The sequence below is a fragment of the Tenrec ecaudatus genome, chromosome 18 (genome assembly GCF_050624435.1).
Source record: "Tenrec ecaudatus isolate mTenEca1 chromosome 18, mTenEca1.hap1, whole genome shotgun sequence".
In the NCBI taxonomy this organism is placed as follows: domain Eukaryota; kingdom Metazoa; phylum Chordata; class Mammalia; order Afrosoricida; family Tenrecidae; genus Tenrec; species Tenrec ecaudatus.
In genome coordinates this window covers 781,292-798,732 of record NC_134547.1, presented here as the reverse complement: position 1 = coordinate 798,732, position 17,441 = coordinate 781,292, and the positions used below count along the sequence as shown (strand labels likewise).

The 17,441-nt window shown below is 43.0% G+C and overlaps 1 pseudogene; it reads right to left on the bottom strand.

Annotated features, from left to right (window-relative positions):
• Positions 1–7,905: 7,905 nt before the first annotated feature.
• LOC142431508 (small ribosomal subunit protein eS12-like) lies at positions 7,906–12,430 on the bottom strand (annotated as a pseudogene).
• Positions 12,431–17,441: the final 5,011 nt, after the last annotated feature.

The window sequence follows — 17,441 nt, the reverse complement described above, 5'->3', positions numbered from 1 at the left end:
GTGGGATGCGAAGAGAGGCCTAGGCACAGAGAGGAAGACAGACAGAAAAAAAGGAATAGACTGAGACCCAGAGAGCAAAAGAGAAAGACGTAAGAGACCAGGAGACATACTCTGCGATGATAAGATAATAAAAAGAGACACAGGTGTGGGCGGGGCGGGGAGGGTGGGGAGAGAAAAAAAAAACAGACACAAAGAGGGACAGAGGCAAAGCCCCCAGAGGTGGGGAGAGCCACAAAACAGAGTGTGGGAAACTGAGGACAAGGAAAAAAGTGTATGCGAGCAAATTCTCTACACTAGGTCCTCAGTTTCCCACAGGAGATTCTTTGAAAAGAGTTTCATAGCATTCCATTGTACATATTAAGTCTGTGATCTATTTTGAGTTCATGTGATTAGGAGGAGTGAGATTAAGACAAGATCTCTTTATCTAAGACAACAGTTCTCAACCTGTGGGTTGCTACCCCTTTGGGGGTCGAATGACCTTTCACAGGAGTCGCCCAATTCATAACAGTAGAAAAATTACAGTTATGAAGTAGCAACAAAAATAATTTTATGGTTGGGGGGTCACCACAGCATGAGCTACTTTATTAAAGGGTGGTGGCATTAGGAAGTTTGAGAACCACTGATTTAAGGAATCATTGTTCCAGCATTATTTGCAGGAAAAAGTATTCTTTCTCCCTTTGAATCATTGTCAAAAATCAGTTATGTTCCGTTGGCCTGTGTTTTTGCCAATACCAATTGTCCTGATTACTGCCTCAGAAACCAACCAACCAAACTCCCTGCCATCAAGTCCATCCCAACTCATGGCAGCCCTGCAGGTCAAATCATTAAATCCCTGTGGGTTTCCAAGAGTTTAAATATATATATTGTAATCATTTTATTATGGGCTCTTCCCGTTGTCCATGAACCGGACAAGAACAACTCAGTCTCTGGTAAGCAGCAAAACAGTTTATTAAAGGAGGACAGAAAAGGAAAAAAAAAAAAAAAAGAACCTGCGTAGGGACCAACCCTCTGAGGAGAAGGAGAGCTGGCCCGATCGCTCACAGACTTGGGTTTTTATGGGGTGTGGTAAACAATGGGGGCTTTGCAGCTGTGCAAGCAAGCAAGCAAGAACAGAAGCAGACCTTGCGGTTAGCCTTGACATTTTAAAACTTTTTTTTCTTTCAGATAGATGTGTGGCCTTATCTTGCAGCTGCTATTTTCTGGCCAATGTTTGCTTGACCTTAAACTCAGGGGAATTTCCATAGCTTGATACAAAATGGAGACTGCTACAAGATGGTTCCACTTAGGCTAACTATCACAATACAATTCTTATCACAATCCATACATTAATCAATTGTATAAAGCACATTTGTACATTCGTTACCCTCATCATTCGTAAAATATTTGCTCTCCACTTAAGCCCCTGGCATCAGCTCATTTTCCTCCTCCGCGCCCCCTCCCTCATGAACCTTTGGTAATTTATAAATTATTATTTTGTCATATCTTACACTGTCTGACGTCTCCCTTCACCCACTTTTCTGTTGTCCGTCCCCCAGGGAGGAGGTCACATGTAGATCCCTGTAATGGGTTCCTCCTTTCTATCCCACCCTCTTGCAGCTCAATATGTAGTCTACTTGGCCACCAGCGCTCCTTGATTACTGTCTAGGAAGTATGAAAATCTGTGAGGCCTGCTATTTCCCTTATAAACTGTTGACATAATTTTATTTTTAATATACTATATTATATATATAAAAAACACTTTGGAAAAATATAAACCGAGACCACATTTATTTTGCAGGGTAGAACAAAAAATATTTTATTTAAAAATTAGTGCCCCTGGCCACAATAACATGATAGGAGCCCGGTTGGCATAGTGATTACACGTTGGGCTGCTACCTGCAAGGTTCGCTGTTTGAAACCACCAGCTGCTCTGCAGGAGTAAGAGGGTGCTTTCTGTTCCTCTAAAGAGCCACAGTCTTCACCAGAAGGACTTCATGAACACGGAGGTTCCACTGAATGAACTGATCCCTACCTCGAAGCTGCGGGCACCCTTGAACTGAGGACTGGCGTACTTGAATGGGAGAGGAAGCAGAAAGTGGCCACCCCAGTAATGTGGAAACGCATTCATTGGACCATGGGGGGAACCCCGCTGGCTAAGTGGGTGTCCAATGGAAAGGGACCCAGGATCATCATACATGTAGTACCTGAGTGCCCACCCTGCAGTGACATGACAGGTTGTGATCCATTGAGCAGGGATCTGCACTTTGAAGAACCGATCCAGGAAGGCATCAGCCCTTATACTTAGGTTTGACAGAGACACATCAAATGAGAGATGGAACCCTGTAGGACAGAACCTCCTGGGAACTGTCTCCACATACTGATAGTGTCTGGAGTGCTGGGTCGTGAGGAAATTTTATGTCGACAATTGTGCAATCGAGTTACACCCCAGGGGGATGATTGACAATATTGTACTTCTTTGTTTATATAGGTTTTGCTTTCCTGCTTGTAGCTTGCTTTTTCCCCTCTTTTTTGTTTTTTTTGGGAGTGTGTGTGTTCTGATGTTTGGTTGCTGGGTGGCTTATGGCTGTTATTGAGGCATTTGGTCTTATAGGATTTTGATCTTGTCTATTATGACCACCAAAATAAACCTTAGACATGCAAACCCCCGTGCACAAGCATGTGAGGGGAATCCAGCCCCTAACATATCATCATGGGTCCGGTAAGCACAACTGTACAGTAATATTAAGTAAAGATTATAGTAAAGTCATAAAGAGCATGAGGGCACCTAACAACTAAGAATTTAAAGGGTTTCCAATTGAACTATGGTAAGCCAGGGATTAACTAGGTTTCACAGGAGTTACAATATAAAAACAATGTGTCTTTATCATTGTGTTAGTCTAGGTAGACTAGAGGGAAAAAAATTCATAGAGACACTTATGTGTATAAGAAAGAGCTTTATATACAAGAGCAATTGAATATTGAGAAAAGCCCCAGCCCAATCCAGATCAAGTCCATAAATCCCATATTAGCCCAAATGTCTGATACCAATCTATAAAGTCCTCTTCAGACTCATGAAACACATGCAATGACCCCAAATGCAGGGCAATCACAGGCCAGTGGGTGGGAAGTCTTGTGGATCCAGTGGCATTTTGAGCATCTCAGTGCTGGCAGGGGTCTCCACGTGGCTTCTCCAGCTCCGGAGGTCTGGCTCCATCAGCCTCTCTCTATGTGTCTTCTCCACAGGGATGTCTCACAGGGAGTGAGTAGAGAGAGTGTGTGTCTCCCGCCTCCAAGGAAGAAATACAAGAGTTCCCAGAATCCTCAGGAGAAGGCCATGCCACACAGAGGCCTCATTGGCTACATCCTGATTGACAGCTAGACTCCACCCCTACACTCTCAATCCTCAACCTGACACCAAATGAGGTAAACTACCACAATCATCTACAACCAGTTCGAGGTGCTATATCAGTATTAACAGGTGTTTCTAGAAATGTATTAAAATCTGATAGATCGGTAATGCAACAAATGTCTTACAAGGAGACTTCCTCTGGAACTCATCCTCTGATGTAGTCTGTTCAATCCAGGAGTTGCTAGACAGTTGACATTATAGTGCCAGAAATACAGCAAGCACCATATGTGTGGATGACAGCATTTGGATAGAGTGGGCTAAAGAAAACATGTCATGAACATTTATTTCATCCATTTGTTCCAGAAAAAAATGCACACTCCATATGTGGGTTATGTTGTGTTTCTATGAGCTAGTAGTGTTCTGGCCATCAGATTTCCAGCTGGAAACCCCTCCTCCCAGCACCAGGCTGATGCTCACTCGCGATGACCTGATGCATATCAGCGAAACGGTTGACAGGGATTTCATGGCTGTCATCGTAACCCAAACAGATCAACAGCTGTTATTCAGCGGTGTTGCCAGCTGAGTCTAACTGCCAAACTCCAGTTGTCAGGCCAAGTGCTTCACCTCAGGACTTTTAGAAACTTCCCCACATAGATTATACTTTGCTATATGACATTAACATGAGTTTCCTTATCACATTAAGCGAACAGTCTTCTTAAAATTGTTTCCCTAAGGCTGGCCCCAGCACCAAAAATTAAGTGGATTCCTGCCCCTCCCCCGAGAAGAATTTGTTTCAAAGGACGACACTGATTCTGCAGCTCCGGGAGATGGACATATCTGATCAGAGCACATGGGAGCAGATGAAGGGGAAGGAGAGAGTGGAACACAGCCTGGCCCACCAGGCCGTGAGGATGATGTTCCTGAGTAGAGCAGCCAGTCCACAGACAGAACAACATGGCTGGCCCCACTATGAGAAATGATGCCCCTCAGTGACTAAGGGCGATACAGGGGACAGCACCGGAGACACAGTGTGGGAATTGCACCTGACATGATCCCACCACACCGAGGCAAAGCACTGGGGGAGTGCAGCGGAACAGCACGGGAATGGAGTGGCAAGGTCCCCAGGGAATGCTGAAAGTGGATTTTGGGGCCAGGGCGTGGTGCCCCAACAGACTGGACTGGAAAACACTCCTAAGGACCAACAAACGATCCTTGAACTAACTACAAGCTTTTCTTTCGTGAAGTGTTTTGTTCTTTGTCAGTGGTTTGTTTTTGTTGTTTTGTTGTCTGGTTGTATACTGTTGCTTTGCTTTCCTCTGTCTTGTTTTCGTGCATGTTAGTGTCTCCACAGGTCTGTCTGAATAGGGCAGGCTGGATGCACTATCTGGAGGAAAAACAATGGGACAGACAGTTCTGGGAGGACTTGGGGTGGGGGGAGGTAGGGGGGTAAGGAAGTGGTGTTAACAAGCACAGGGACAAGGGAACAACATGGGACCCAAAATGGTAGTGGAGGGGGAGTGGCAGGCCTGGTGAGGAATGATCAAGGGTAAGGTTGCGTAGAGAAGAGGTATAGCTGTAGCCCAGGTGGGGACGGAGCATGGTAGTAGGGCAGGAGGAAAGTCAAGGGAGATGAAGGAAAGAGCTAGGAGTCAAGGGGCATTTATGGAGGTCTAGACAAAGACATGTACATGCAAATATACATATGAGGATAGGGAAATAGATCTATGTGTCTATATTTATAGGTTTAGTATTAAGGTGGCGGAAGGACCTTGGGCCTCTACTCAAGCACTCCCTCAATGCATGAATAATTTCTTTTATTAAATTGGCACTCTATGATGCTCACCCTCCTGACACAACTGCTGAAGCCAAAGTGGGTGAACAAGTAAATGTGGTGAAGAAAGCTGATGGGGCCCGGCTATCAAAAGAGATAGTGTCTGGGGTCTTTTTTTTGCCCCCCCCTCCCGTGTCTGGGGTCTTAAAGGCTTGAAGATAAACAAGCGGCCATCTAGCTCAGAAGCAACAAAGCCCACATGGAAGAACACACCAGCCTGTGTGATCCCGTGGTTCCGAAGGGATCAGTTATCAGGCATCAAAGAACAAAAAATCTTATCATTGGCTGCACACCTCCATGATATGATCGCCGAAGACAAATGGGTGCATAAGTAAATGTGGCAAAGAAAGCTGATGATGCCCGGCTATCAAAAGAGATAGTGTCTGGGGTCTTAAAGGCTTGAAGGTGAACAAGCGGCCATCTAGCTCAGAAGCAACAAAGCCCACATGGAAGAAGCACACCAGCCTGTGCGATCACGAGGTGCCCAAGGGACCAGGTATAAGGCATCATGCAAAAAAAAAAGAATATAGATATATATATATATACCATAGTGAATGAAGGGGGAAGTGCAGAGTGGAGACCCAGGGCCCATTTGTCGGCCACTGGAGATCCCCTCATAGAGGGGTTTAGGAGATGAGAGGGGTTAGTCAGGGTGTGATGTAGTACCAATGAAGAACACAGCTTTCCCCCAGATCCTGGATGCTTCCTCCCTCCAACTAACATGATCCGAATTCTACCTTGCAGGACTGGATAGGGCAGAGGTTGTACACTGGTGCATATGGGAGCTGGAGGCACAAGGAATCCAGGGTGGACGATACCTTCAGGACCAGGGGTGTGAGGGGCGATGCTGGGAGAGTGGGTTGGAAAGGGGGAACTGATTACAAGGATCCACATGTGACCTCCTCCCTGGGGGAGGGATGGCGGAGAAGGGGGGGAAGGGAGACTCTGGATAGGGCAAGATATGACAAAATAACAATCTATAAATTATCAAGGGCTCATGAGGGAGGAGGGAGCGGGGAGGGAGGGGGGGGGAAAGACCTGATGCAAAGGGCTTAAGTGGAGAGCAAATGCTTTGAAAATGATTAGGGAAAAGAATGTACAGATGTGCTTTATACAATTGATGTATGTATATGTATGGATTGTGGAAAGTTTTATGAGCCCCTAATAAAATGTTAAAAAAAATTGTTTCCCTATAATCACTCTATACAGGTAAATTCCAAACTGCTTTCTTTTTTCATAATAAGGCAAGAATTCTTACAAAACCACAAGCGTTTATTTTTTTATATTTACCACTCATTCTGATGCAGCGTTCCAGTTTAAATACAAGGTTAAGTCAAAAAGTATTGCTACCACATCATGGCACCCTTATTTACGAAACGTATGAAAATGCAAAGCTACTGTTTCTTGACATACTCTCCATCTACATCTACGTGCACCTGAAGGTGGTGCTTCCATCATCTCCCTAACCCTCCCTGAGAGAATCTTGTGCTAGTTGGTTTGCACCATGTCAAAACGGCAATTTGGGCACCCTGGAGGGCCACAGATTGCGTTCCTTCTCAATGTTCTTTGAATTTGGGGAACCAAAGCAGTCTGAAGGGGCAAGGTCAGGGCTGTAGGATGCATAGGTAAAGTTCACACACACCCCCAAAAAAGTTCTTGTACAACAGCCTTTGCCACCCTTGAAGAATTAACAGGTGCATTGCATTTAACTGGCCCAGCTGAATCCCTCGGAAACCACTGCACTCAATGGGCTTGCTTGCTAGCTTGATTTATTCCATTTCCCTGGTGGTGTGATGGTTATGAGTTAGGCTGCTAACCACAAAGTCAGCAGTTTGAAACCGCCAGCTGCACTGTGGGAGAAAGATGAGGCTTTCTACTCCCATAAAGAGTTTGTCTTGTAAACCCACAGAAGCAGTTCTACCCTGTCCCATAGAGTCACTATCCGTAGGAATCTACTTGATGGCAGTGAGTTTGGATTGCTTTTGAAGACAAGTATTTTAAAAGAACAGGTGGCAATGGATCCACCTTGGAAGAAGTACAGCTGGAATGCTCCACAGAAGCAAGGATGGTGGGGATTTGTCTCATGTATGTTTGATGTGTTGTCAGAAGAGACCAGTCCCTGGGAAAGGACATCATGCTTGGTAAAGAAGAGGGACAATGAAAAAAGACCCCAACAAGATGGATTGACACCGTGGCCTGCCAGCGTTGAGATGAGCTCAAACGTAAGGACAATTGTAAAGATGGCACCGGGCTGGGCAGTGTTTGTTCTGTTGTACAGAAAGATGTCTAAACATGTGCATACACAAACTGGAACCCTAATAACACTTTATTTACCCATGTACTTTCCACATTCACTTATGGACTATTAAAAAGTTACTAATTACATGTAGAACAGTAGAAAGAAATGCAGTGAAATGTCGGTTTCCCACAGTTACCTAGGTCCCCTCTCTAAACCCTGTCACCAGCATTCAAAGGGTTTCATTATGATGTGTTGCCTCATATTTATCAAACGCTGGATATGTATTGCATTTCTGATGTTTCTTTCCAATAAGTTAGTGTGGCAGTTACATAATCTGTTGCCAACTTGAGACCATTAAGAGTGAAGGGGCGGAGTTTAGCCAATCAGGTAACAGCTTGATGACCTCATTTGGAGGCACTAAGGAGATAAATAGCTGCTGGAGGCGGCACAGACACTCCCTGCAAGACATTCCTGCTGGCAAGACCCACGGAGCTGCGCTAGAGCCTGGCGCTGGAGGAGCCACATGGAGACCCCTGCCAGCGCTGAGACACTTCCACTGCCACTGGATCCACAAGACTTTCAACCCACGGGCCTGTGATCTTCCTGCATTTGGTGTCACTGCATGTGTTGCATGAGTTTCAGGAGGAATTCATGGGCAAATATCAGACTTACGGGCCGATATTGAACTCATAGACTTGATCTGACTGGGCTGGGATGTTTTCTCAATATTCAACTGCTCTTGATATAAAGCTCTCTCTTATACACATGCGTGCCTATGAATTTGTTTCTCTAGTCAACCCAGACTAACACAGGTAGCAACGTGGCAGAATTCTAACCATAAGAATGTCTTCAGGGCAAAAATGAGGAGCTGATACCAAGGGCTCAAATAGAAAGCAAATGTTTTGAGAATGATGAGGGCAACAAGTGTACAAACGTGCTGCACACATGGATGTATGTATGGATTGGGATTAGAGTTGTATGAGCCCCAAGAAAATGATTTTTTAAATGTCTTCCTGATATGATTCTTTAGGGTTTCTGTTCCAGGGAGTAAGGGACGAATTACTTTCTTTTCAAATAGAAGTCTAAGATGCTAGGCAAGCGCAGGCATGGCCACTGTCATGTTCAGTGAACCCTCACAGCTGTCTCCAGTGTGCCAACCCTGGTGTCTAATAAGAGCACCACTGCTCTGGAACCGTCCCACACGTGCCACACTGGGAGGGAGTCTTTTGAGCTTATTCCCACTGATGGTTGGTCAGAGAGGAATTATCATGGAAATTTTTAGGACACTGGTTACGCTTGTAGGGCTTTGTACCAGAATGAGTCTTCTGGTACCAGATGAGGCCAGCAATGCTCCTGAAAAGTTTTCAATACTAGTTACAGCCATCTGCCTCAGCATGACTTTTTTCCTATGTGAATCTTGTGCTACAAGGAGTCCCTAATGTACATTTTCCCACATTATTTGCATTCATAGGGTTTCTCTACAGAATGAAATGTTAATGCACAATCAGGTGACCATTCTGATCGAAGGGTTTGCTGCCCTCCATGCACTTACAAGGTTTCTCTCAGGTGTGAATTCTGGCATGCTTCATCAGATATGAGACATCCATTGATGAAGGCCTTTTCCCTTTGGGCACATGCATGGGACGGCTCTCCTGTGTGAATCCTGACAGAGTACTATAAAACTCAAGGCACCTGACAAGACTGAGGGTTTTAGCTCAGAGGTAAGCCTAATGCCATTTAACGCCTTGACTGATTCTCAGTTAACTCCGTGGTGTTAACTCAGACAAGAGGCCCACCAACGCCTGAAGGTGTTAAGATGTATTAAAAAGGTCATTTCCCCAATGTTCCCGGACTCTTGCACACCGATAAAGTCCACCTCTGCAATTTCTCTCCACATTTTATTTCCAGCTACCTATCATAACTCTTTGTCAACAAGTTTATGGTCATACCAATCGTTCGTTTTTATGTTTTTTTTTAACAATCAGCAAAATTTTATTTGCTCACTTTTTGCGCTTGAAGTATTCTTAAATAACATCCTTGGCTTGAAAGTCTTTGCCATGGTCCTTAACAACCACAATCAACCATTTTCTGGGGCTTCCTTCTCTATTTTTCAGAGGCCTGCCCACTCTCCTGGTTTCTTGTTGTCATCCACCTCAGTGAGGTCGATGTGGTGCTCGGCACACAGGGCCTCCACTCACTTGACACCCACAGGCTCATCACAGCTGGATGAAGCACGCAGAGGTGAGCTTGGCGCTTGGCTAAGGCTTTGGCAGCTCCACGAGTTCCACGTGCTAGGCCCTCGTGGATGAGGGCGGTCTTCAGCACCTCTTGCAAAGCAGTGTTGACGTCCATTGCACCGCCAGCAGCAGTGCCTTCCTTGGCCATGGCGGTGGGTTATGGGTGGGACTGAATCTTGAACACATCAGATCCTGTGCCTTGGCACAGCTTGGCAGGGACAGGGAAAGCGCGTGTTTGTAGTTTTTCATGTTTGTGGCTCACAGTCTTTGCCCCGAAATGGAATTGCTCAGGGAGTACCCGCTGAATTGCTTTCACTTTGTTGTTTCCCTGGTTTAAACTGTACTATATACCTAAAAGAAACTTTCCTTCTGGTTGAGTTTTTCAACCACGTTTTTCTTTGGCGAATATGTCTACTCGCCCCTCGACTATCTCATTATCTGACTATTCACATTTACAACAATATCAGGAACTCTACTCTCCCAGGACTGTGTATCAGGCTCCTGGTGGAAGCAGCCTGCTCTCCAGAGGCCTCTCGCCAGGCCCATTCCCACTGCCAGAGCCCTATTGTGACTCTTTATGCAAAACAGATGACTAGAGCTTTGTGCTCTGCTACTGGGTAAACACACACACACACACACACACACACACACACACACACACACCCTCCATCTAAAACTCACACCTTACACCAAAATTAACTCAAAATGAATAATGGTCTTAAATGTAAAACTATACAGCTTTTAGAATACAGAAGAAAACCTTTGTGATCTTGAATCAGGCAGAGTTTGTAGACATGACACCCAAGCATGCCATTTATATCCTACCTTTATCTCAATCTAATGCACATAGTAAGTTGATAAACTAAGTGTCACGAAATTAGTAATGTCTGTGCTTCCATGGCCCTGCTCGAAGCTCACCCTCATGAAGAGATCACTGAAGATATGGGTGCTCCAGCAAAGTGTGAAGGACGCAGATGGTGCCCAGCTGTCAGAAGGAAAAGCATCTGAAGTTGTAAAGGCGAGTCTTCACACAAGCACCCATCTAAGTGAAGCATCAACTAAGTCCACATCGAAGCAGCACACCAGCCGGTGTGATCCAAGGATGACAAATAATAAAACCCAAGTCTGAAGGAGGAAATGGTATCACTCGATTTTCAGAAGGCAAGGGATGGCAGTGGGAACTCAAAATCCCTACACGGATGAAGCGTCTGATGAATCCCCTCTGACCATGGTTGGGGGTGTGAGCACCCTTGCTATCAGACAGAGAATATCATAAACTCGATCATGGCGGATATAATTAGGTTAAAATGCAATTGATACCTGATCACTTGATCTCCCTTTTGAACCATTTTCAATTTGTTCTAGTTTTTAATACTTCCTGCTTTTTTTCTCCATTCAAGTTTTCTTTGGTTTGTTATTGTTGGTGTGTGTGTCCCAATGTGTGAAGACCGGGATGGGTGAAGCTATAGAGACAGTAACTGGATTATGGGCTTGTTAGGAATCCTCAGGGAAGGGAGTTCGAAGGGAAATGGGGTACTAATAATGAATACAAGAGGGAAGAAAATATTCTGGAACTGATTGTAGAGATTAGAGTACAATTCTTTTAAAATATAACTTAATTATGGAAGTGTATGACATGTGAGTCATGTGTTAATAAAAATGATATTTTTTTAAATGTATGTACTTTGAGGGGAAAGGAAAAAGGGGGGAGGGGGAAACCAATCACAATGATCTACCCATGGCTCCCTCCCAGGGGGATGGACAACAGGAGGGTGGGTGGAGGGAGACATCGGTCAGTGTAAGACAAGAAAAAAAAAATCTATAAATTATCAGTGGTTCATGAGGGAGGGAGGGGAAAAATTAGGAGCTGAGATCAAGGGCTCAGGTGGAAAGAAAATGTTTTGAAAATGATGGCAACAAATGTACAAATGTGCTTGACACAATGGATGGATGGTGATAAGAGTTGTATGAGCCCCCAATGAAATGACTTATTAAAATTAAAAAATGTATGTACTTTAAAACAAAAGTCAAAATAGTATTTCTATTAGGTTTCCAGTTCATTCATGCACATATTTATTCCAAATATTTTAAACGTGTCTCCATGACCAGTGAATGGCTGCAAATACATTTTCTCAGTAATACACTTGGCTTATTCTGGTTAGGGTATCTTAAAAAAAAAAAGATATGTCTGTGGCATTGGAAAAAAAGACTTTGAAGTCAGAGCTAATGTTAATTAAAAAAATCATCTTCCACTTTCCAAATCACTGAAACTTCACAAGTTTATAGGAATGTTGCCCTACATAAAACAAGTTTTTAGATGTGCCAAGCATTTTGTGAGGGCTCAGCAGACCGCAAAGATGACTCAAAACAATCAGCCTCAAAGTATACACTGTGACTGAAGGTCAGAAGCTGGTGGACGACCATAGAATTACCATTGATGAGATAGCTATTGTAGACGAGCTTTCACATGGTTCAGCATTTTCAATTTGAAGTGACTATCTTGCTCTCAGCAATCTTTCAGCTCAGTGGTTTCCAAAAACGCTGGGAAGATTGGTTAGCTCCAAGAGCTGATCTTTTCATCAATAAGTGAAGCAAGATTGAAGCTAATGAAGATGGTTTTATGGAACAAATTGTAGCTGGGGATGAGTCTTGGCACACACACATACACACACATATAATTTTTGTAGTGCACTTTAAAAAATCATTTTATTGGAGCTCAGTTCTTATCACAACCCATCCATCCATCATGTCAAGCACATTTGTACATATATTGCCATCATCATTTTCAAAACTTTGTCTACTTGAGCCCTTGGTATCAGCTCATTTCCCCTATTCCGTCCTCCTTCCCTCCCTCATGAACTCTTGATAATATATATAATTTTTTTTCATGTCTTACACTGACTGCTGTCTCCCATCACCCACTTTCCTGTTGTCCATCCCCCAAGGAGGGGGTTATATGTAGATCATTGTGATGATCTTTCTCCCCCTACCTTCCTCTTCCCCTCCCGGTATCACTACTCTCATTATTGGTCCTGAGGGGCTAACCATGACGTTTTATTGACGGACACAAGACAATTACTGGGGTTTATTGGGAAGAAGGTTTAAGAAAGCGGAAAAATGCATCGGTGAGGGAAAGGCCAGGGAAGTTGCTGCAAGGATTTTCCCATTATGACAATGCGCCGACTCACTCTCCAAGGCAGCAAGGGCTGTTCTGAGCAGTCTGTTGGGAAACTTGACCCCTACAGCTTGATCGTGCCTTTTCAGACTTCTTTTTGTTCCCCAAAACTCAAAGAATATTTAAAGAGGAACACAATTTGAGTCCCTGGAGAATATCAAAACCCATTTTGACAGGGTGCCAAGAGCATAGAATTCTCCCAGGAAGAGCTAAATGGAAATGCCGCCTTCAAAAATGTATAGAAATGGATGGAAAGGGGAAACTGATTACAAGGATCCACATGTGACCTCCTCCCTGGGAGATGGACGGCAGAGAAGTGGGGGAAGGGAGACTCCGGATAGGGCAAGATATGACAAAATAACAATCTGTGGATTATCAAGGGCTCATGAGGGAGGGGGCAGTGGGGAGGGAGGGAAAAAAAAGAGGACCTGATGCAAAGGGCTTAAGTGGAGAGCAAATACTTTGAGAGTGATTAGGGCAAAGAATGTACGGATGTGCTTTATACAACTGATGTATGTATATGTATGGATTGTGATAAAAGTTGTATGAGCCCCTAATAAAGTGTTAAAAAAAAAAGAAATGGATGGAGTCTATGTGAAGGAGCAATAGACTCACATTTTGATATTTTAAATAAAGGTCTGTACATTTTTATAACAATACTTTTTGTTTTACTTACTGTGTAAAGAGAAGAGCTAGAAACATGTTTGAAAAGGAAATATCCTTTAGGTAAGACTCATATGATTTCTTACTTAAATTATTTATTGAAAGTGAATAAGATGCCCTGATGCTAAATTAATTTTTCCATTGAAAATTAGCATCAGGTATCAAAAGATCCAAAACATATAATTTTATCAATGTTAATACGAGGGGTTGGAGTGGAGACCCAAAGCCCATCTATAAACAACTGGACATCCCCCACAGAAAGCTTACAGGGAGGGATTCAACCAGGGTGCAATATAGCAACAAAGAAACACACACCATTCCTCAAGGTCCTGAATGCTTCCTTCCTCCCACTACTATGACCCAGTGCTACCTTACAAATCTGGCTAGACCCGAGTACACATATTGGTACAGATAAGAGCTCTCACACATGGAATTCAGGACAGAGAACTGTAGGGCTGACAACAGTTCAGGTCATGATGACCCCTCTCTGGAGCATACCACGACAGAGAACAATACTGGGGACACACGGAAGGGAGTGAGGCCAGTCTGAACCCCCCACAGCGGGGCAAACCAAGAAGGGAATATAACAGATCAGCAACGGGAGCAAAGCAAAGCCACAAAGCCCCAGAGGAGCCCCCAAACAGACTTCAGGCTAGGAAGGGCAGTTTCCTGAACCCTCCAGGACCAGTGGGGAGATAGAGGTAAGCAGATAGACCTGGAATTATATATGCTTTTTTGGGTATTTTTGCTAGTTATTATTTTTCTCTATATTTTTATCTTTTTATTCAATTTTTTGTTTTCTTTTTGTATTATCTATGTTATTATTGGTATGCCTACCTATATAAGATAGGCATGGGAAGCAAACTCAAGGAGAAAGCAATCGAAGGTTCTAGAGGGACTGGGGGAGGAGGAGTCAGGGGAAGGGAGCAGTGACAGAGGAACAACTAGGGAATTACAATCAACAAGGAGAATGTAAAAATGCTGGGGGTGTTGGAGCAACAGCAATCTAGCTGAGAGGAATTACTAAGAGGCGGAAAGGCGAGCGTGATGGTGGGAAAAGAGGAAGGTAAAAGGAAAGAGTAAAGATCTAGGAAGCAAAGCTATGGATCGAGGTATAAACATAGGTGTGCACTTATATAAGTATATTAGTTCATAAAAATAGACGTATCGTCATTCACACATATATTTGTATGGCAATACATTGAGGAAGTGGATGGACTTTGGGCCTCTGCTCAAGACCTCTCTCAATGCAAGATCACTTTGTTCACCCTCCCAGCATGATCACTGAAGACAAAATGGGTGCACAAGCAAATGTGAAAAAAGCTGACGGTGCCCAGCTAACAAAAGATATAGCATCTGGAGTCTTAAGGGCTTGAAGTTAAACAAGTGGTCATCTAGCAGAGAAGCAACAAGGCTACATGGAAGAAGCACACCAGCCTGTGCGATCGTTGTGTCAATGGGATCAGGTAAAAGGCATCAGAAGACCCCAAATAAGCAAACAAACAAAAAAACATAGTTTAGAAGGGAGTTGGAGCAGAGACCCAAATCCCATCTGTAGAAAATGGGACCATCCCCTCACAGAAAGGTCACAAGGAAGGGATGAATCAACCAGAATGAAGTACAGTACCAATGAAACAAACAATATTCCTCTGGTTCCTTGAGGTTTCCTCACCCCCTACTATCATGATCCCAATCCTGCCTTTCACAGGGGGCTAGGCCAGAGCATGTTCACAGGTACAGAAAAGAGCTCAGGATACACAGAATCCACGTCAAATAAACCCCTCAGGTACAGAAATGGGAATAGAGATACCAGGAGGGTAGGGGGCAAGGTGGGGAGAAGAGGGGGGAAGAAAGTGTAGGGGAAGGGAGACAGCAGTCAGTGTAAGATATGAAATTCATAATATTATTCTAATGTATCAAGGGATCATGATGGAGGGAGGGGGAGGGAACATAAAAAGAGGAGTTTATACCAAGGGCTCAAATAGAATATAAATGTTTAGAAAATAATGATGGCAACATATATACAAATATGCTTGATACAATTGATCTATGGGTTGTTGTAAGAGCTGTAAGAGCCCCCAATAAAATTATCTTTAAAATAAATAAATAACTCTCAAGAACAGTAGTGGGGGTAGAGATATCATGAGTGTAGGGGTATGGTGAGGGCAGGAGAGAAGGGTGAGAAAGGAGGAACTCATCACAAGGTTAGATACATAGCCCACCCCCTAGGGGAACAAATAACAGAAATGTGGGTGAAGGGAGATAACAGACAGTGTAAGACACAAAGTTACAGCAATAATATATAACAACTGATCAAGCATTCAGGAGAGTGGGAGGGTGGTAGAGGGAGGAGGAAAAAAAGAAGAGGTGATACCAAGGGTTCAAGTAGAAAGAAAATGTTTTAGAAATGTTGATAGCAAAATATGTACAAGTGCTTAATTGAATGGTGGATTGTCATAAGATTTGTAAGAGCCCCCCCCCCCAACAATAAAATGATTAATAAAAGAAAGAAAATGAGCCTCACGCTTTCCATTCTGCCTGGTAATGCACAAGATTGTCTCATTATAGGCTGTTTTTGTTGTTTCACAAACCCAATCTGCCTATGGAATAGAGTTTGACCACTAATAAGAACAAATTTAGGTATTTGCTAGTAGCCAAAATAATTTAGAAATAAATTAAAATGAAGGGACAAATTACTTTTAAATTAAAATAATAAGCAAAAGACAAACCTTAAGTCAGACTTTCTTTTAAAAATGACTTGATTTGGAAGAGCCTGGTTTTCTTCTTTTCTGGCTGTTTTCCTTTTTATTTTAATTTATTGATATAATTCACACATATTTTACAATTCATCCACAGTGATTTTTAAGGTCTCTATAGTTATAGAACCACAATCAATTTTAGAATATTTCCATCACCACATACCACTATAGCCTCTCCTAACCCAGCAATTTGACCCCAGATGTAAACTCACGCCATCAAGGGGATCCTGACTCATAGCAACCTTGTAAGAAATAGAGCTGCCCCTGTGGGTACCTAAGACTGTAAATCTTTACAGGTTTCAGAAAACCTCATCTTCCTCCTGTAGAGCAGCGGGTGGTTTTGAACTGCTGATGTGGCTAGCAGCTCAACACATAACCTACACCACCACTGTGGTTCCTAACCTAGGCAATCTTTAATCTACTTTATGTCTCTATCAGTTTGCCTACTAATTTATCTAATATGTAATCTTTTGTGACTTGCTCCCCAAATACAGTTTCATTCATGTGAATTGAGTTTTTCTCACCTTAAGAACTGTACTATGAAAGAAAATGGTCTGTAAATCAGATTTGAGGTGAAAGGGTCAGACGCCTAGCAGTTTTCCAATACGTTTTATGTGCAATGGCTTTTCCTTATGTACAAGCATGCATGGGAAACACAGAGGCTTTGAAAAAATCATAAAAAGATGGAATTAAAAGATAATGGTTAAAATAAACCATGAACTTTTTAAAGCCTTCTCAAACTTATATTTTGGCTAATCTCTGACATGAATATTGAAGTATTTTCCCAGTTAAGAATGCACTAACAAAATGCCAAAAGAATTAGGCAACTGACATGATAATTTGCAAGTATGTCTAATTTTGCTAGCAGTTTGTATTACCATGCCCCAGGTGAATTAAAAAAACAAAAATGTTTTTTAATATCCCTTTTAATTTCTGCATTTTAAAGTATGTATGTAGCACATGACTAAAGGTGACTTGAGTAGTGTAATGCTGCTTCATCAATCAAGTATAGAATTTTATTTACAGTACAGCCCATTACTACCTGGGGCAGTCTAACAACTGAATAATGTGACCTAGTTAAAGCCTGCAGTGAACTACGATTTTTCATGATAGTCAGAAATGTATACTATTCAAGCAACTCTATAAAGAGGAAGACTCACTTCTTAAAAAACAAGTAGTCCGGTCAAGTACTGTGGCTCACTTAAAGAA